This window comes from Mirounga angustirostris, unplaced genomic scaffold (assembly GCF_029215605.1).
Source record: "Mirounga angustirostris isolate CCGP_5_RB_7025 unplaced genomic scaffold, mMirAng1.0.hap1 SCAF_5, whole genome shotgun sequence".
Lineage (NCBI taxonomy): Eukaryota > Metazoa > Chordata > Mammalia > Carnivora > Phocidae > Mirounga > Mirounga angustirostris.
This window is the reverse complement of record NW_026991713.1, coordinates 55571887-55594489: the sequence shown is the minus strand read 5'-3', so window position 1 is coordinate 55594489 and position 22603 is coordinate 55571887. Positions and strand designations below refer to the sequence as shown.

General features: G+C 35.5%; 1 long non-coding RNA gene across 2 annotated transcripts in view; it reads left to right on the top strand.

Moving 5' to 3' along the window:
* LOC135364416 (uncharacterized) overlaps positions 1-22603 on the top strand; it is a 240121-nt gene that overhangs the window by 82715 nt on the left and 134803 nt on the right. For both annotated transcript variants that reach the window (XR_010411485.1, XR_010411486.1), the window contains exon 3: positions 4870-4974. This is a non-coding gene — a long non-coding RNA (uncharacterized LOC135364416). The remainder of the gene's footprint in view (positions 1-4869; positions 4975-22603) is intronic.

Here is a 22603-nt window from a genome sequence, read left to right as displayed (position 1 = left end):
CTTTTATGAATTAAAGAAAACCTGAACTGAAAACTTACCCATAGTGATGGATTTCTTCCTATATACTTGAAACTAGAGAGATATCTGTAGTTTTTCATTGGTAGAACCTGTGATCATGCATAGAATTAACCATGTGAGCATTGAATAGAGATGGCAAAGATGGAAGATTCTAATGGTAATAATTCTCAATACTAAACTTGCAGAAAGGCAGTTTTTAGGGTTAAAGCAGACAGATTAATCCTGTTTACCAGTGAAAATTTAGTGAGAAATACAATAGCATAATCAGAAGGGTAGGTAGTTCTTGAACTCACAATAATAACATCAGTTTTCTTTGGACATTTACAAAGCAGCTTAAACATTTATTTTTGAATTTATAGGACTTTTTATCTGAACTTCTTATTGCATAACTTGAGGACTTGAGTTGAATCGTGAAATGTCTCTCTGAAAAGGCAACATGCCCCCACCATATATGGCTATTAGTGTATAGAATAGAATAAATCCTTGTTTATTCTTATCTGTTTACTCCTTTCTTCTCCCAGCAACCACTTGGGGCCAGTATGTGAACAAAGGGTAACATCAGGTGTGGTAAAATTAAAATGAAGCATATATATACCTGTTGGATTTTTTTTAATAGTTGGAAGAATGGACTATGAAAAAAGTGAGGGGTATAGGGGTTTATTGTTACCAGGACAATTTTGGAGTTAATAAAAGTAGATATACTAGGGATATTAGTTACTGAAGTATGGAAATAAACTCCTATATATGATGGGAGTAAATTTTGGAAGGTCTATGAGGCATAAACCTAAAGGAAAGTGAAATTCAATTTAATTAATTAATTTGCTCAATCATTAAATAAATATTACATGAATACCTACCATGTGTTAAGTCTTGTGCTGGGCCTTGCAGGTAGAATAAAGATGAATAAAACATGTCTCTTGCCTGGGGGCACTCAGTCATGGTCTAGTGAACGATAATAAAAACTAAGTACACGAAGAGAAGGATTTGTGTGATCAGTGTGCTGGGAATTAAAGTCTGGTAGGTCATCTATCCACAATGGTTGATTTATTGATTTTTACCTTATCTTATTCCAGGAATAATGTTTTAGGAATGAGATAGACACAATGAAACAAATATAAAATCTGGGGTGTTACTAAGGTGGAAATAAATATGCACCTCTCCTTCCAAAGGATAAACTACAACCCAACCAAGTTTGAAATGAAGCTAGATGAAGAAAATACTAAGAAAGAAAAAGATGATGAGTACAGTGTTGCCTCCTTTCAGACCAAAAGAATAGAACAAACTGTGTATATTTCAAATATTATTCAAGTTAATTCCTAAGGCTTTGAAAAATTAAATATATCATCTCTCAGTATGAGATGATATCCATTAAGTGCTTTAAACTCTTCGAAAGGCGGAATGTGGCGCTTAGTCTTTGCTGTTTTTTATCTCTTTATTCATATTTTTATTGTTTTGCTGCTTATTATCAAATCTCCATGCCATTTAAAATGGAAAATGAAAAGAGATGAAAAACTTAAATCACTGTTGTTGTTTTTACAGCTTCAGCAGAGGTTTGATGAAAAAATTTTATTTTGGCATCATCTTGACTCTTGAACTTACTCTTAAATCAGCTAAAAATTTGTTCTATCGCCTGAGGCATTGAAACTCCACAGAGCTCTGCAATAATTTCCTGTCAGATGAGACAACCCAGTTATTCCATTTTCCCAGATGTCCTGGTGACCTATATTATTGTCAACAACAAGGTTGCTTCAGCTTTAAGTTTGGACTATCTGCTGGGTTCACAGACTCAGATACTCATCTAACTTCTTAGCTGAAAATGTAAAGTGCATTTTAAAGTGATGAGGTTTGCTGGGCTCATTGGTCTCTCCATCCTTACTTTTATTCTATTTGGATCTTAGTACAAAAGAAAGAGTGCCACCTACTGGATGTGGGATATGAAGAACATATTAACATCAAAATGTGTTTACTCTTTGATCAAAGGCTGATTCAAACAGAGTAACTGTGTAGGAAAAACTTCCAAAGAATGTCTCACTTTTATAATAATAATAATTGCATATATTTGCTTAAATGCTTTTATTACCAATAAACATTGAGTGGAAATTATTTTAGAATTTCCATGTAAATATTTAGAAATAAAGAATCCTATCTGTTGTCTTATACTTTAATTTGTAAAGAAATTCATTTTTTAGAACAGTTTTAAGTTCATGGCAAAATTATGAGGAAGGTACAAAGATTTCCCATATACAACTGTCCCCACACATGCATAGCTTCCCCTTCTTTGTTTCTATTTTTGTCTTCAACTTGTTTTTGCCTTTTGTTTTGTTTTGCCTTTTTGCCTTTTTAAAGATTTTATTTATTTATTTGGGAGAGAGAGAGCTATAACAGGAGCAGGGGGAGGGGCAGACAGAGAGGGAGAAGAGGCTTCCCGCCGAGCAGGGCTCCTTAAGTAATGTCTACACCCAATGTGGGGCTGAAACTCACAACTCCCAGATCAAGAGTTGCTCACCCCCTCGACTGAGCCAGCCAGGCACCCCAATCCATTATAGTTTTTAAAAAATATTTTTTAGTGGTTACCCTATAGTTGGCAATATACATTTATAACTAATACAAATCTACTTTTAAATAACACAATGCCACTTCACTGGTTGAATGAGTACCTTTTAATAAGAAAATATTTCTAATTCCTCCCTCCTGGCCCTTGTGTTATTGTTGTCATTCATTTCACTTATATATATGTGCATCCATAAGCATATATATATGTGTATGTATATATGTACATTTATATGATGTAATTGTAAGCATACATAATCAAATTCATGGTTACTATTATTATTTTGAACAAACTGTTATGTTAGATCAATTAAGAATAAGAAAAATGAAAGTTTTTGTTTTACCTTCACTTAACCCTTCTTTTGATCCTCCTGCTTTCCTTACTTAGGTAGATCAAGTTTCTGACCTATATGATTTTCCTTCTCTTTAAAGAACTTCTTTTAATTTTTTGCAAGGCAGGTCTGCTGCTAACATATTCCCTCATCTTTGGTTTGTCTGAGAAATTTTGCAGAGCACAGAATTCTAAGAAGGTGGTTTTTTCCTCTCAGTGCTTTAAATGTTGACTCCATTCTCTTCATTCTTACATGGTTTCTGAAGAGAATTGGGATACAATTATGTATTGTAGGTAAGGTAGGTAAGGTAAGGTATTCCCCCCCCCCCGCCCCGAATTCAAGATTTTTTCTTTGTCTTTGATTTTCTGCAGTTTGAAAACCCTAGGAGTAGGGTTTTTTGTTTTTTGTTTTTTTGGCATTTACTCTGCTCATACTTCTCTGAGCTTCCTGCATCAGTAGTTTGGTGTCTGACGTTAACTTGGGGAAATGTCCAGTTATTGTTTCATGTATTTCTTCTATTCCTTTCTCTCTCTCTTTTTTTTTCTTCTGGTGTTCCCAATAAATGTATGTTATGCCTTTTTAAATTGTCCCACAGATCTTAGATATTCTGTTCTGTTTTTCTCAGTCTTTTTTCTCTTTGCTTTTCCATTTTGGAGGTTTCTGCTGAGGTATCTTCAAGTTCAGAGATTCTTTTCTCTGTCATGTCCAATCTACTAAGAAGCCTATCAAAGCCATGCTTCGTTTTTGTTACAGTGTTTTGATCTCTAGCATTTCATTTTGGTTCTTAGGATTTCCATCTCTCTGGTTGCATTGCCCATTTGTTCTTTTTTTTTTTTCCAATTAAATATTATTTTCCATGTTAATATATTTTATTTATTTATTTATTTTTATTCTTATGTTAATCCCCATACATTACATCATTAGTTTTAGATGAAGTGTTCCATGATTCATTGTTTGTGCACAACACCCAGTGCTCCATGCAGAATGTGCCCTCCTCAATACCCACCACCAGGCTAACCCATCCTCCCACCCCCCTCCCCTCTAGAACCCTGTTTGTTTTTCAGAGTCCATCGTCTCTCATGGTTCGTCTACCCCTCCGATTTCCCCCGCTTCATTCTTCCCCTCCCACTACCTTCTTCTTCTTCTTCTTTTTTTTTTTTCTTAACATATATTGCATTATTTGTTTCAGAGGTACAGATCTGAGATTCAACAGCCTTGCACAATTCACAGCGCTTACCAGAGCACATACCCTCCCCAGTGTCTATCACCCAGTCACCCCATCCCTCCCACCGCACCCCCCACTCCAACAACACTCAGTTTGATTCCTGCGATTAAGAATTCCTCATATCAGTGAGATCATATGATACATGTCTTTCTCTTTTTGACTTATTTCACTCAACATAATACCCTCCAGTTCCATCCACGTTATGTGCTGTCTATTTTATCCATTGGGCCCCTAGTGTATTAATCATAATTGTTTTAAATTCACAGTCTGCTAATTCCAACATCCCTACCATGTCTGGTTCTGATGCTTGCTCCGTTTCTTTAAATTGTGTTTTTTTGCCTTTTGGTATGCCTTGTAATGTTTTCTTCATCGCCAGACATGGTGTACCAGGTAAAGGGCACTGCTATGAATAAACCATTAGTAGTAATGTGGTTGTGAGGTGGGGTGTGGGGAGGGCAAGAGTCCTATAGTCCTATGATAAGGTCTCAGTCTTTTAGAGAGCCTATGCCTCGCTGGATTGTGAACTTCACAAGTGTTTTTAATTTTTATTATCCCTTCCTAAGTGGAAGGGGATGGCTAGAATGGGCTGGAGTTGGGTGTTTCCTTGCCCCCAGGTGAGTTAGGCTCTGGTAAAACCCCAGCAGCTTTGGCTCTGGTTAATTAGTTTTCCCTGAGGTCAGGCCTTCTTAAGAATAGAGCATGCTGGCATATTTCAAAATGGTTCTTTTCCCCTTCTTCTGCCAGAAGCCGGAGGAGATTTTTCTCCTATATCCTGTGGGAACCTGGTTGAGCTCCTGGATGTAAATCTCGGGTTCTTTCCATGGTTTTTGCTTGTGAATCTCTGCTCTGGTAAGTTGTTATTTTCCATATTTGCTTGTGGATCTTTCCAATATTGAGGGCAGTGGTTTGCCCCGTATTATTACCTCTCTTATGGATCCTAGGAAAGTTGTTGATTTTTTTTCAGTATATTCAGTTTTTCACTTGTTAGGATAGGGTGGCCCTTTACAGAATCTTTTTATGCAGAACTGGAAATAGAAGTCTATCTTATACATTTAAAAAAAATACCAGATGACTTTTCCCTAATAATGTAGAATAATTAAAGAATATTCTCTGTTATCTATGTAGAAAAGATTAGTGATCTTGACAGTCTAATCCTACTTTATAATAGAGAAAACTCAGGTTATAGGAACACTAAGAACACTTATTATATGTATTCTAGTAATTAAAGATGGTCAAAGTTGAGAAGGAGTAAACAGATCCCTTGGTCTAAACATAATCAATGATTTTCATCAATCCTAAGTCAGCATTTAAGGTTTAAGTGGCTGGTTCTCTATCTTACTATATTGTATTTTTTAAGTCTTTATTATTTACTCCAGAGGATATTAGTTATGCTTAAAAAATACTCATTAGTCTCTGCTTTCAGATGCTCTAATATTTATGCCTATTGAGTGTCTATACCCAAACATTTTAGAATAGCAGTTTGTCATGAAATATAAACTCTCAGCAGATAAATATGATAGACTTTCCCGAAAAGCCAAAATCATGCCTTTATCTACCATCATATTTATACTATCCTACATCCCTTTTATTTCTCCTGTTTGCGTTAAAATAAGGAGTTATAGTCTCTTGAGTTCTAGAGTTTCATAATCTATTATTTAAAATGTATTTATTTAACAAATATTGTGCATATTTTATGCCAGGTGCTAAGAATCAAGAATCAACACACAAAATGATCTGATGGAATTCATAGTTTAGTGGAGAGTTTTTAGGACATTATTCACAAATTATCACAACCTCTATTGTATAATCTTATGCTATATATCCATAATGTGGGTCAAATTTAGGGAGATCAGATATAAGTGGTGTATTTTTCAGGTTGGTTCATTCGATTTCCACTCCTCTCATTTTAGACTTCCTTTCTGTACTATGAAGTCTGTAAAGCTGAAATCTACATTTTTCAGAATTCTTAATCCTGGGCCTCCCCTCATAAGCTACGTTCTGGAGAAGCACCCAGGTAAAAACAGAAAGGCAAAAGTGGACACTCTGAGGTGACATCCAGGGAGATCTTGGTTGTGGCTCTTATGTTGTAAGCTCCAGTGTATGGTCTCCGGCAACACAGGAATTGAGGAGTGGACATTGGTTGCAGTGGGCTCCACTGAAACATTCCTGGGCTGTGGTATATTTCTGTATGTTCTGTATATTTCTTCTATACTCTTCCTTGGCTATGTAGCAGCCAAGCTTGGTTTCCTGGCCCTTGCAGAAATTTTTTGAGTTACTCTAATAACCTGAAATAATTCCCTTTTTCATTAACCTAGCTCAAGAAGATTCTGTTTTCTGTAAAGGACCTAGACAATGGAATGTGCTTTCTAAGTCTTTGTTAAAGATCTTTCTTCAGTAACCTGGGTTATAAATGATCCCAAATCTGATTTTGTATGTTAATTTGTGAGTTTGAGGTGCCATTGCCCATAGCAGTATAAATTTTAACTTTCTACCAATTTGTGTGGAGAGCCTGGAATTTGATTTCTGGTGGGTATTTTTTACTTTTGTTTTATTGAACTTGGACTAAAGACTCCAGGCCAATGAGAAACTCTCTTGAACCATAAATTTTTTTTCTATCCCTTTTCCACAGACGATAGATGTTTTCCAGACTCTGGGATTTATGACCTTCCCTTTACCAACTATTGGATTTAAAATCCTAGCCCTCTGCAACCAAGACCTGATATCAGGGTGTAAAATCTTAAGGGTTGCTGAGTATCAATTCTCATTTATCACTATCTCCTTTTTTCCTTTCTTCGTCTCTAGTACAAGTGGCATTTACTTACTTTGAGTTTGTAAAGTGTTAAAATTTATTTAACTCTTGTGACTTGTAGTTAGTGAGGTCACAGTATTGCTGTAAGTCCATCACTAAAAGTGTCCATCAACATTAATCAAAATGATTAGAGTGTATTCTCCTTAGATCATAACACTGCTGAGCTAGCGATGTCCTACAAAAAGGGCAGTGGCTGGTAATGTAGTCATGGCAGATGAAAGATATCCGAGGAGGAAATCTGTTAGTGCATTTCCAATACCATCTAAGGTAGCAGTTATTTTGTTTTGGAGCATTAGAATCGATTTTTCAGAACTGTGCTGTTGATGATGGTAGCTATTAGCCACATGTGGCTATTGAAATTTAAATTAATTATATTAAATAAATTTAAAAATCTAGTTCTTCGGTTACAGCAGTCACATTTCAAGTGCTCTATAGCCCACATGTACTAATGACTACTGTGTTGGACTCCTCCCGTGTGTCACACATTGTTGCAGTCATCAGCATGAGGGGGACATAGTCCTTGTTCTAAGGTGCTGTGCTCCTAAATACATAACAAAGTAAAAAATAACACTTAAGAAATATCACTTAAGAACAATAACAACAAAAGGACACTTTAATATTGGTATGCAATGACAAAGTTAAAATAGGATAACATAGGGATGAGAGAGTTGTTTTGTGGCTAGTTTTATTAGGAAGGCTCTGTGAATTATCAGTTGAATTGTAACGAGGTGATAGAATGCAAAAATCTTGAGGAAGAGTATGTGAAGCTGGTAAAAAAAATAAGTACCAAGACCCAAGACAGAAAAAGCCTGACATGTTTAAGGTACAGACAAAACGTCTACGTGACTGAAGATTATGAAAAGGATAAGCATGGAAGGAGAGGAAATCAGAAGTTGGCCTAATAGTTTGGGTTGCACTGAGGAGCCACTGAAGAATTTTAAACAGAATCGTAACATGACCTAATACATACTTAAGAAAAATCATGAATAAAATGAGAGCTCACAGAACAAATTCAATATAAGTAAATCTTCAACTGAGTTTCTTTGTCATCCATGATTTTGCACATTTCTAGGGTGTGAGGGGAGGATGCTCTGCCATGTGGTCTCCAGTAACAGACTTTATTTCTAAGCCACTTAGTGGGGACCTGTTTGGGCAGGAATCTTGGTGTATGGAGAGAATAGACTGGAGACTGGGGTGGTAAATTAAGGGTGGATGAACATGTTGCGTTTATTGGGACGAAGTCATGTATGTTAATTTAGCTGAAGTTGCAAAGAAGATAAAAATGATCACATGTAAATTTTCTGCAATTTATGAAGTGTGCCCAACTGATTTCTCCTCCTATCTCCCTAATATTATCAAAACTAAGGGTTGGAATCTTCTTTTAAGAACACCAATTAGCTACCTGCATATGACTTTTTTGAGGCCCCATTAATGCAAATGTAATGGGGCAGATGCAAGTTCAAAGCACTGGAGGATAATATTTTCAACCCTGCCTGCATTGTTTAATGAGACAATGAATTCAGTTGACTTCAGATGTGTCATGTCTTGTAAATCATTGGGTTATTAACTTTAACAGGGTGAATGAATGTACTGCTCCCATTTCCAATTCATAGCATTAGCACTCTAGATAATAGCGCCAGAACATGGGGTGATAATCCCTACATTATTGGCTCATATGTAGAGTGACCTTCTTATGTGTGAGGGATTTAGAAGGAGGAAACATTTATGTGCATAGGGGGAAAACAAAAAAGGTCTAGATTAAACAAACAAAAAAACAAACCCAATTTACATATTTCCTCTTCATTTCAGTCAGAACATTAGTAGGATGGCAAATGTGTGTTTATGGGCACAAGTTATTGTTCAATTTTGCTTATTTCCCTAACCATTGATGATTTTATTTATTTATTTATTTATTTATTTGAGACAGAGAGAACGAGAGAGAGATCACATGAGAGGGGGGAGGGTCAGAGGCAGAAGCAGACTCCCCGCAGAGCAGGGAGCCCGATGCGGGACTCGATCCAGGGACTCGATCCAGGGACTCCAGGATCATGACCTGAGCCGAAGGCAGTCACTTAACCAACTGAGCCACCCAGGCGCCCACCATTGATGATTTTACGAGTTTTAGTTTGGTGCCAGAGTAAGAAAAACTGTGTATTTCTCTATGTTTTACCTACAGTCTTCCAGTGTGTATTTGAGCTCTTGGCTGGTGAGCGGGATTGCCACTAAGCTGTAGTGTTGTATGATACTGTTCTAGTGGTCCTGAAGAGTTAAGATATCCTAGTGCCTTAGTGATTAGTGTCTGCATGGTCAGGTAATTTAAACTGTTGCTACATAGCTCACTCTATTTTGAACTGATTTGACATTGATAATAGCTCGGCTGGTTAAGGGTCTGAGCAAATTCTGTCTCAAGGACTAATTGATGTATCAAGAGAATGCAGCCGTCACAATTAAGAAGGAAAGACATTTAAGCCACCACAGATGCAAGATACTGCTCTAATAAATGAACCTACAAAATGTGAAGTGAGGGGCCCAGTTATGCATATGCAATCTTTTTATTTAATCTCTCTTCCCTGTTAGACTCTGAATCTAGCCTTAGGCACCAGGTTGAGGAAGCATTATTACTCAGTTGAGAAATGGCCCAGATTTAAGATTCCCATTCACTTAAAGGTTTGTGAGCTTTATCAAACAGAACATTATGAATAGGGAAGGGAACGTTTTGCCTTTTCTAGACTAAATTAATTACATCTAAATGACAAAGGTCCTGCTTCTGAGTCACACTTGTCATTGAGCTGTTCTGGTTAAAATCATGTGACTTTCTGCCTGTCCTCTTAAAAAAAAAAAAGTGATTATTTCTGTACCATTATTAGAATCAGAGGGAAAAAAATGGACTGTAAAGTAAAACACATATCAAGATTAATATGGTAGTTTTCCAATTTTCCTAGATGAACCAATCTTGGTAACTTTGTGCTATGAATTCTTGTCCATGCTAATTGGATTGAGAAGGGAAAGAAAAGTTTCCTGCCCTTTTGTTCCTCTGAATTTAAAATCACTGAACAGATGCAGTGATATAAACCTGCATTTAAGTCCCTTATATTTTTCTTTATAGACACAGTTGTGGATTGTGTTCTTCCTGCATTTGTAATTAGAGAGTGAAACAGATGGCAAAGGCTCAGTGTAAAGAGATGTCCATTAAAATAACTTATGCTGCCAAGTGATTGTTCACTCCAAGAGGGGGGCTCCATTTCCTCCATGCAAAATAAAGCAGCAGGGCATTTTGGAGGAACTTTGTTATGCAGGGCAAACAAATACAGTAGCTGGACCATACATTGAAAATATGAAAACTAAAGATGTGTAAATAACTTTTTTTTTTTAAATAAAAATGAACATTGTTGGAGGTGGGAGTTGAAATTTAGATGGAAGCCCTCTGTGCTTGCTGTGAATGTATAGGAAATGTGTGGAATATGTAGGAAATGTGTGGAATAACATTTCTTTCTGAATTTTTAGCCAACCTTGTGGAGGCAAATGTAGCATCACTAGGAGTGATTTGAGATACATTCTTCTATGTGTTAAATATATATCAAGGAAGGAAACAAAGTTATGACATTTTAACTATCTTGTAAGGCAACATAGCATTAAGAGTGAGGGTTCTGCACAGACCTATACCCCTGAAACAAATAATACATTATATGTTAATAAAAAAATTTTAAAAATTTAAAAAATTTAAAAAAAGAAAATGCCTTTATTTGAGAATAGTTTTAATTTTCAAAAAGAGGTTAATCAAACTGTTAGTCTGAGTTAATTTAAATTGGTTTTTATTTTATCCTTTGCTAAAACTAGATTCTTTGAATGAAAAGCAAATTTATGGATATTGATGCCTCACAAAAAAACATTCTCAACTGCCACAGGTAGGCTAATAAAGTCTATTACTTAAAAAAAAAAAAAAGTGAGGATTCTGGAGTCAGTCCCTTCAGATTTGAATTCCATCTGCCATTTGCTTGCTGAGTGACCTTGGGGTAATTATCTAACAACCCCGTGCTTCAATTTCTTCCCATGTCAAGTTGAAATAACTAAACATGCTAATCTCCATAGTGTTGTACCCAACGAATATCACTGAAACCTTATTTATTAAACAAATATCACCTTGCCACCAGAGTTTTATTAAATATCAACCCAGTATTTTATATTTACCTAATTTTCTTTTACCAAAACCGACTTTTAGTAAATCATTTCTTTCCAGAAAGAGGCAACTGCCAAAAAACAAAAACAAAAAAAAGGAAGTAAACTACCTAAAATTCAAGGCAGATCTGTATATAACTCCAAGTCTCAAGTTCTACATGTGGAAAGATTCTTTGTATGGTGCCTCTGTTTTTGACAGCTTTTCTGTCTACACAGAACTGAAAATTTAAAATGTAAAACTGTTATCAACATGAAAATTACAGAGATAATCTTTCAGAAAGGAAACTATAAAATTATTTCATTAGTGCAATATGTGAGAATCTTCAGTTTGAGTGACATAAACATGTATGTTCCCTTATGAAACAATAAAAAAAAACTAGTTTTGATGCCTTTAGATCTTGCACTATTCTGAGCACTGCATTTTGAGATTAACTCAGATTCGGCTTGCAGGGAAGCTTATGTTTTAAAAGGATGAGCACCTTTGTCTTTTCAACAGTGATCTCCCCTCAAATACAGGAAAGGAGAAGAAAGATCCATAGACCCTTGGTGTCCTCTGTGAGGTTAACAGAACCTGCAGATTGACTCCATCAGTAGAATTGACTCCATCAGTAGAGTTGACTCCATCAGTAGAACTGCAACCAATATTTAAATATTTTGTCAACTTCATAGGTAACCTTGGTTGTTACTTTACCTTTACTTTGAAAGTAAGATTGCAGCTCTGTAAAGACTGGTTATGGGAAATAATTGCATTGATCTAGTGCAGTTCCTGGGACATACCTGAAATTCAATAAACAGAATGAGTACCTTTCTCTACTCCCCTTTTTTTTTAGATTTCACCCCAAATTGCTTCAGTGCACTCTATTCAAGGTACAATTGGAGTGCTAATGCTATGCAATTCTTTCTGCTAATATTTGCTGATAGATGGTTCAAATCCCAGAGACTTGGGTCTAGACCTAGGGGCATCAACTCTTAAATCAAACATCATATTTAATGTCAAGATAGGAATAATAATAGCTAACATTTACATAGCACTTACTGTGTGCCAGGCACTGTTCTAAGCACTGTTCATATGATCCCTCACTTAATCCTCATGACAGTGCTATGAAGTAGGTGTTTTTCTTGAGGCACAGGGAAATTAAAACTTGCTCATGGTCACATAGCTAGTAACTCATGAGGTCAGGATTCAAACTTTGCATTTGGCACAGAATCAGTATACTCAAGCACTACATCTCAAAATTGGAAGGATTTCATGAAGTCAGGAATAAGAAAAGCATTGTATCTTATATTTTATTCAAGATCCTAGACTACATATGAGCAACAAAAGGTGAAAATTAAATGTTAGGTAGAAAAATATAAAAGCATCCTTCTATGTGGACAGTACTGTCCTCTACATAAAACAAAACAAAACAAAACAAAATACTCCGACACAATTAACTGACAAATTCTGAAATATACTAAAATCAGTAAGGTGATCTTATATAAAATCAAAGTATAAAAATCACTTTTTACAAATAAACAGCAACTTATTTTTAATAATTTCCATTCAAGTAAGAAAATAAATTAAAAGTCATAAGAATAAACCTTATAAGAACAATGTGCAAACCCTTTATGCTGAAAATACAGAACTTCAAAACTAGACCTAAAAGATCTGGATAGAGAGCTATCATGTTTGTGGATGTAAAATATCAATATTTTAAAGTTTTAGTTTTCAAAATAATTCTTAATAGTCCTACAATTTCTGACAGGGTTTTTCATGGAATTTTTCCTAAAATTCATATGGAAAAGAAAATACAGAAGAATAGTAAAAATAGTTATGAAGGATAACAGATATCCTATCAGATATCAAGATGTGATTGGAAATATAAATAATAAATTGAGATACTTAATAGAACACAAATAGGTGTCTAGAAATGGATGTACAGAAATTTAATAGACCAAAATGTCTTTTCAGATCAGTTAATAAAATATGGACTATTTATTAAAATGGAGTTGGGATAATTTTCTATCCACCTGGAAAAATAATACTTTGATCCCTATCTTTGAAGATTCATAAAAATGTGTTCCAGATGGACTGAAACCAATATATAAAAACAAAAACAATAAAAATGAAAAGTATATAAATATAAGAAAAACAGGAAAATATCTCTGTGACCTTAGAGCAGGGAAGATCTTTAAAAAAAAAATAGAGGGCGCCTGGGTGGCTCAGTTGGTTAAGCGACTGCCTTCGGCTCAGGTCATGATCCTGGAGTCCCAGGATCGAGTCCTGCATCGGGCTCCCTGCTCGGCAGGGAGTCTGCTTCTCCCTCTGACCCTCCCCCCTCTCATGCTCTCTCTATCTCATTCTCTCTCAAATGAATAAATAAAATCTTTAAAAAAAAATAGAACACATGAAAATAAATTTGGTTATGTCAAACTAATATCAAAGACAAAAACACTACAAAGTAAGAGACTAAGTGACAAGCTGGTAAAAAAAAATGCAGCATACAACATAAGAACTTTAACAAATATCTAAGAAAAAAAAATAAAGCATAAAACAGTCAAAAGTCAGATCAGAAGACAACAGACTCAGGGAAAATCAATTCCACTTCCTTGCAATTGGGGAAATGCAAATGGAAAGAACGAGATACCATTTTTACTCATCAGAGTAGCAACAAATTTAATTTTTTTTTAAGATTTTATTTTATTAGAGAGAGAGCACATGAGAGGGGGGAGGGTCAGAGGGAGAAGCAGACCCTCAGCTGAGCAGGGAGCCCGATGCGGGACTCGATCCAGGGACTCCAGGATCATGACCTGAGCTGAAGGCAGTCGCTTAACCAACTGAGCCATCCAGGCGCCCCAACAAATTTAATTTCTTTAAGTACATGTGTTTTAACAACTGGGGAACAGGTGCTGTCTATATTGGTTGCGACTATATAAAGATACAGTAATTTTGCAGGACAATTGGATGGTTTCTAGGAAAAAAAATTTAACATTCTTAATTTCGAATAATTACCCTTCTAAATATTTACTCTGGAGAAATTCCTGCACATATATAAAGTGGTATGACCAAGGATGTTCCAGTATTAAAAAAAAAAAAGTGTTCCAGTATTATCTGAAATGTAAAACCAAAAGGAAAATGGCAACAGCCTAAATAACTGTCAAAAGAAAACTGTTAAATACATCACTAAATTTGACTGTTATATTTTTGTTCACTTCATATTGAATTGCTATTGAAGTGCAATGATTTTCAACCCTTCGCTCTGTCTTGAACTAGTAATTTGACAACAACCCAGAGTATAATGATTATGCATGTAAAAACAGCAATAGATATTTTGTAGCTTCACAAGTTTTTATTAGAACCATTCTTGTTCTATATTTTTCCTGAGCTCTTCATTTTGATCCCAACTCTAGTTTAGTTTGTTATTGCCTCAGTTTGATATTGAAATTGCTATAAAATAAGATTATATTATGGTCCTTACAGTGGCAAATATTAAGGCAGTTTAGAGAAGAACTTTATAATCAATCCTAGTGTCTCTGTTATTTGAAATATTTCTCAAAATATTGAGGTTTAATAATAAGTTGTCATGTTAAAACAGTTTTTGAAAGGCCTTCATAGGTAATTTAAAAATTGTATTTTAAAAATCATGCCATCAGTTTGGCAATTTTAAGACTAACAAAGTTTTTCTGTTAAGATATAAAAGTAGGGGTGCCTGGGTGGCTCAATCGGTTAAGCATCTGCCCTCAGCTCAGGTCCTGATCTCAGGGTCCTGGGATCTAGCCCCACATTAGGAATCCCTGCTCAGCAGGAAGCCTGCTTCTCCCTCTCCCTCTGCCCTTCTCCCCTGCTTGTGCTCACTCTCTCAAATAAATAAAATCTTTTTTTAAAAAAAGATATAAAAGTATATAAATTTGGAAAGTATTTTTTTCCATAGAGAATACCATCAGAAATCTTAGACTGTACTAAAATATTGTCAAAAAGGGACTGAACAAATATCCTATTTCGTTTTTAAAAAGAAGACAATCTTCAATGATGCTGTGGCTTCTTAGATTCACCTCCACATTAAATTGTGTTTTAATGTTGGATTAGCTCTGGGAATCAACACTAAATGACCCAGCCACTCCCAGTGCTGGATGGCTCCTGCAGGATCTGACCCAGCAGAAGGATATACAATGAGTGTGAGAAGCATTAGTAAATGAATAGAAGCATCTTTGAGACTTTAAAAGTTTTCTTCTTAAAAAAAAAAGTAAAACTTCTGGATTGCTCTGGAAAATATATATAAAACCTACTTTTGAGTGAAGAATGCAAGTTTCAAACTGATCTTTTCAGTGTGGTACAATTATTATAAAACACATGCTTACATTTAGAAAATAATGTGTATCTAATGTGGAAATGAAGTACTGGAGCAATGCACACAAATGCTATTTAGTGAGATCTGGAGATCTGGAGAGTGTCCTCAGATTGGTTGTGGTTTTTAAAAGGTGGCTTTAAACTTTCTTGTATTATGTTAATATTTTCAAGGTGCATGTATATACATGTGTGTGCATTCTTTGTAACATGTAAATATATCATTTCATTTATGTAATACATATATTAAATATATTTATACTGTATAATATATATAAAATGTTTGTATATTATATATTATACCTAAACATTTATATAAAACTTGTATAGTTTTATAAGATTGGAAATTCTTTATAGAAGTGCAAATTCTTGGAGTGCCTGGGTGGCTCAGTCGGTTGAGCATCCAACTCTTGATTTCAGCTCAGGTCATGATCTCAGGGTTGTGAGATCAAGCCCCTTATTGGACTCTCTCCCTCTTCCTCCCCCTGCTTGTTTCTTTCAAAAGAATTTATAATGAATTTGGATAAACAAATGTGCATTAGTCCTAAGGTAATTCAGGCTTCTTAAGCAGTAATAGCATCTGTAACCTCTCTGACCAGGAGTCCTCTAACCCATGTTTGGATGCCTCCAAATGGCAACCATGGCTCTATAAGCATGTCCTATCTTTCTAATTCTGGATTAGACCTAGTTTTTATTTACTTTATTTTTATTTTTATTTATTTATTTATTTATTTATTTATTTATTTATTTATTTTTAAGATTTTATTTATTTATTTGAGAGAGAGCGAATGAGAGAGAGCGAGTACACGAGAGGGGGGAGGGTCAGAGGGAGAAGCAGGCTCCCTGCCGAGCAGGGAGCCCGATGCGGGACTTGATCCCGGGACTCCAGGATCATGACCTGAGCCGAAGGCAGTCGCTTAACCAACTGAGCCACCCAGGCGCCCTACTTTTTTTTTTTAAAGATTTTATTTATTTGAAAGAGAGAGAGAGCAGGGACGGAGGGGGAAGGCATGAAGGGGAAGGGGCGGAGGGGAGGGTCAGAGGGAGAAGCAGACTCCCCGCTGAGCAGGGAATCCTATGCAGGACTCCATCCCTAAGCAGAAGACAGATGCTTAACCGCCTGAACCAACCAGGTGCCCTTGGATAGACCTAGTTTTTAGGATGTTGTTATTCCTTAGGTAGAAGAAGCCTATTCCCTTGGCAGTTAGAAAGTAGCACTCTGTTTGTAAGCTAAGTTTATGCTTGCTTCTTAAGCATACACAGCATGCAGAAGGCTCTTTGTGAGAGTGTTCAAGTGAAAACCTTGGGATCTTATTTTATAAGCATCTGTCAAAATTTGTAGCTTCCATCTTTTGGCTTATGCCATTGTTTGATAATTTTTTCAATCTACTTTTCAAAGCAACATAGAAATTGACATGTGTGCTTATTAAAATGCATGTGCTTATGAAAAGTTATTAAGATATTATAAAATTGAAAGTTTATACCCTAATGTGTTAGTTATTCCTCCTGGGAGTAGTTAATATTCAAAGCTTAACATTTCATTTATTTTTATGATTATATATCTATTCATTTTAAGGAATTAGAATATCTTAAAAAAAAACTCAGCCTCTGAGGCACGAGTATCACTATGGATGAGTATAAATCTGCTACATAATATCTACATGTCTCTACTTTTCTAGATCAGAAAACCATATGGCCATTTGTTGGGGGTCCTGGTTTCTGGTGTGGACATATTGTTACTGTTATAAAGACTAACAGTTGTGGGGGATGATCCTTGCAGTTATGGGGAAAGATTGTGACAATCCCTAGAGCCCAGATGATAATCTTTATGTATCATACCTTTTAAAGTTTAGTCTTACATCATTTTTTATAATTGCAACCATTAAAGTAGAATCACCATGAACTAGTAGTTTTACTACTTTTCTAATGGATGCTCTTTACTTCTAAGATCTAGGACTTGGTCAAAAAGTCTGTCTTCTGCAAAGCAGAAGGAATAAACTCTGTGAATTGATAAATATCCTATCATTCAGTTTTCATTCTCTGTGTAGAAAATTCATCTATTCCTCTGATCAGGTTGATTTTCTGAGCATATAAGCTAGATTGTGCCCTTTGCTAGGAAAGGGAGCAAAATTTCAGTTAGGAGTCAACACAGGTGTCTGTATGGGGTTTTTCCTCTAAAGAGCTAGAATTTTTTGTGTCCTTGTTTCTTGTTTTCCTTCTTGATAAAACCTGTGTTTGGTTGTTTTTACTTCAGCACCACAGTGGTCTCATATCTTCAGAGAATAGTTTACAATGAATGTTCACTATGAAACATAATGGTACAAAACAATCCTTCTAATCCTTTTGCCAATTTTCCAAAAAGTATTTTAGTTTTGCCCAAAGTGACACTCATAGGCTCTCATGACTTCCTGTATCTTTCCCTACTGATTCATATTTGACCATCTGGAAGGGCTTTATATGAATCTGAAAACACATAGATTTCTCTATGCAAATCCTTTTTAGGTCATAAAAAAGTTAAGTATATGTGTTAAGGATTCTGATCTTTAACTTCTCTGTTCAGAAGAGTGCCCATTTGTTCCAATTTCTTGTCATTTTTCAAATGTAAACAAATGTTTACTTAAGAAATATGTATTTTCCCCCAAATACAATCAATTGATCTTGGGACATTAGAAGTCATTGGTTTTCGTATCTGCCCACGGATTGAATTCAGCTGAAATATAAAGAAACTTTAAGGACTTCTCTCTGAAGCAAACCATTTTACTTTTAGACTGTGTTGTCTGCTAGATATTACCAAAGGAGACATTACCAAGGAATTCACCACAGAATTTCTTTAAAGAGTTGAATTTTCTCATATATTAGGGGAAAAGCATAGAAATTAAATTTGCATACACTTGTGTGAGTCTAAAATAATGTTATCTATTGCTGTGTGGTTTGTGAGAAATCTCATTTCTTTGCAGGTATACAATATATTTCTATTCAAGAATCTTGTTATGTCCAAATTACTCTTTAGAATGGTCTACTCCTTCTCCCTATTTAGTGACCTAAAGCAGCATGACAGGGTATAAAGAGCAAAGGGTCCAAAATAAAAACTAATTTTGTATCTTATTTTTGCTACTTGCCAACTCTGGAAACTCAGTTAACCACTCTGAGCTGCAATTTAGTCTTAGGTAAACTGTTAAGAGTAACAACATTGATATGTATCTTGTCTGTGTCTCAGGTTAATTATGTGGATCTTGTGAAAATCCTTTGGAAAATGCAAAACATATATTTAATAAACTTCGACATATTTCTAAAGTACATGTTATGGGATTGATTCACATGAGGTGAAGAAGCATGCTCAGTTAGAATACCCTGTATCTTTTCGATTTCACATGAGAATATTATAACTCATTTAAAAATTTATATTACACTTATAAAAATCAGATATAATCTGGGAAACCTAACCATGCTATAAACCATACTATGCGATAAATTAAAAACAACTCTGGTTTGGCACTATTTTCCCAGATGTTCATTTTGGAAAGTGTGGCAGCCAATTATTGGACTTTGTCAGTTAATCGGTTTTATCTCTGATGGGAAGGGCTAGAGATTGGGGTTGGTCATTTTAGGAAAAAGGTTAATGTCACAATTTCTAGGATAAGCAAATGGAAATACATGTGAATAGTTACTTAAAGAGTTCTGTCCCAGCCTGCATTTCTTAGAAGTAAAGTTTATTATAATGCTAAGATTTTATCAGGAATGCTATCCAAAGAAAGCAGAAGTGAGGGAAAAGGGATATGAAACAAGAAAGAAAACAAAGACACAGTGGGGCATTGCCAAGCTGGCCACAGCTTCTCAAGAAAACACAATTAGTTCCTGGGTCACAGGTGAAGTCTCAGAAGAGAAAGGAGGGAAACTTACTTGCTGGCTCCTCCTCCTTCCAGTCTCTTTTCTCTCATTGGCCAAAGTCTGACCCACAAGATGTTCACTCCTCTGCACATGTAGGTTATTTTCTGTGGACTCTCAGGGCAGCTATTGTGGAAACTGGAGACTGTGTGGTAGAGATGATCAGATCTCAGCCCTGAAGAGGTTGATGCTCTAGTGTCGGAGATGAACTGTTGTGGTTGATAGGGCTTTAGGACCATGAGTCACCAGAGCCCTCCATCCAACCAAGAAGCAAGGCACATGGCAGAACCATGGATGGGAGGTGGACATATATACCGGATTTGGTACAAGCCCCTCCCCCCCCCCGCCACCCTGAAAAGAATTACATAATTTGCCTTATTGAATAGGAAAATGCAATAAAGTTTTCCAAACCCATAGGACTAACTAATTTCACCTACTTAGAGGAATTGCAACCTAAAAAGAAGTAAACTAAGAAAGAAGCATCTTTTGATTCCCTACCAACTCCATGCTATACTTAAAAAAAAATCATTTATACAAATGACTCTGCATGTTGTAAATGACCAAGATCATTATCATCTAATTGCAATCATTACCATTATCTAATGGTATTTCTGAAGGAGACCACCTGCCCATTTCTAAGCAGATGTACCAAGTGATAGATTGATAAGTAGACCATTACATTAGGGTACATTTAAATAGGCTAAGAATTTAATTTGGAATTAGACCAAGATAAGCATGCCCCTAGTTTCCTGAGTAGAAAATATATTTAGAGGAAGAATTTTTTTTTAGGGTTGCTGCAATTTTTAAATAGTTTTTCTTTTCTTTTTGTTTAAATTTTTATCTGAAAGGACAGAAGAAAATATATTGCAATTAAAAAAACCCCGTTATTTCTGACTGGAAAAAGTAGTATACATAGAGATTGGGAAAATAAATAGAGCCTATTAGCAAATACATTAAAAGTGAAAATTTTAGGATAAAAACTGGCTAGCTGGATCATAATTGGAAAGTCAACAAACCAAGCATTCAGGGGCCAGCTTACTGACATAACAGCTGACTTGAGAAAATTAATTCTTCTTTAAAATATTTGATTAAATTATACAAATGAGATTCCAACATAGTCAAATCGAATAAATTCTTTCTTGAGCAGCATGAATTATGCTTTGCCTATCCTGGCACATAATGTCCTCAGGATTGTAGACTGCCCCTTTTAGAGTGAAGTACTGTATTTAACTACTTGTATCATGCCTAATGGAAAATGTACTGAGTAAGATGGTTATTCCATTGAATTCTTGAAGCATTTAGGGACACTAATAGCCTCATATTTTTCAAACATGCTTAATGATATAATGAATATAAAATAATTCCCTCTGCAAATCAACATGACCTTTTTATAACAAAAGAGGAACAAAAGGATCCATTACTTTACAGAAATTCTCATCTATAGCAGATGCTCCATTGAATTTTGTCCTCAGGATTTTATAAAAGGCACAGCCTGTGAGGTGAAAAAAGACTTTTTTCTCCCTCACACATATTAATTAAGATGAGATTATAAAGACTAGATGATCCAAGCAATTTTAATGGTAGATATTTTCATAATAGAAACTACTAACCCAATAGATACAGAAAACATAATAATGAGCCAATTTTAACATATTGGATCAGTTTTATTAGTATTTTTTAAAGCAAACTAGTTAATATAAATTACTAATTTACTTCTATTCATTGGTGAGAGAACTGCCTGTTAAAGTGCTGGATAATCAAGAAGCATAGGTAGACAAACTGAAGAAACTTGCCGTTAAAAAAAAAAATGAGGGCGCCTGGGTGGCTCAGTTGGTTAAGCGACTGCCTTCGGCTCAGGTCGTGATCCTGGAGTCCCGGGATCGAGTCCCGCATCGGGCTCCCTGCTCAGCAGGGGATCTGCTTCTCCCTCTGCCCTCTTCCCTCTCGTGCTCTCTGTCTCTCATTCTCTCTCTCTCAAATAAATAAATAAATTTTTAAAAAAAATGAGCAGAAGTAATGTTTGCAGAGAATTGAGTGGAAAGTTACCCATATCAGAACTATAGATGTCATTTAACACTAATTTGCATGAGAAAATCTTTAGATACCTAGCCTAACAAATTATCACAATTTGCAAGGACAATATATATCCTTTTGTAAAAAGCAAAAGATCAACACTATAGAAACAGATTCTGCTGTAAGTCAAAGATTTGGGATATTTATAAAATAATAAGATTAGTAGGTCCATATAAAAATTACAATAATGAGTTTTTGGGTTAGGCTATTCCTTAAGCTACTGTTTTAGATACCACTACCTCTTTTATCCATCTGCTGGCTGCTTCCATTTCAATACCCTGAATCATATTAGGCTTAGGCTTTGAATTTAAGTGGCTTAATCTTTTTATGACCTATAAATCTGCCAAATTTGCTCTGTCCTATACAGAGAGTATTCTTTTTCCTGGAGAGCAAACCTATATTATGATTTTCAGGAGAAGTGGGGGAAAGAGAAAGAATAAAAGCAGGTGAATAAAATTGAGATAATGCATGTGAAGAAATGAGCACTTTGTAGAACATATTGGAATCCTCAAAAATAGGAGTTATTATTCACAATGAGATGAAATGAATTCATACTTAGGAACTTCATTAACTTGTGTTCTGAGAGGCCATTTAAAAAGCATTGAAATAATAGTAAATTAAATCTTATGAATATTTATTAGAGGAATCTGTACATTTGGATATACATGTTTGAATTAAAGTGCTTTTAGTAAATTACTTTCATTTTTATGCCATCCACCAAGAGCTCTCCATGAAAGTCCCACTCCAAATATCTCATCTGCTCCTGAAGAGGTACATCTTCTGTATCATTTTATGCATCCATTGACAGGAAGATTATCAGAGTGTTATTTTTTTTCTTTTGCACCACAATCTTTAAAAAGCCAAAAAAACCCACAAAAACACTTATGGGTATGGAAATGAGAATAGCTCCTACTAATTTTAATAAGTGTATACCTGCCAAAGTCAGAGCATATGTGTGTGACAGAGAAAAAAAAAAAAAATCTATCCCTAAGCCACTAGGGAGCAACAACAATTAAATGTAAGCCAGTGAAGAAGCATAGTATATGCATGCATGTGTCTTGGCAGAGGAAAATGGTGATGGAGAATATTGCATGGGGAAGGGGTAACTGCAGTCATTAAAACACATAAAATAGGGCTCCTGGGTGGCTCAGTTGGTTAAGCGACTGCCTTCGGCTCAGGTCATGATCCTGGAGTCCCGGGATCAAGTCCCA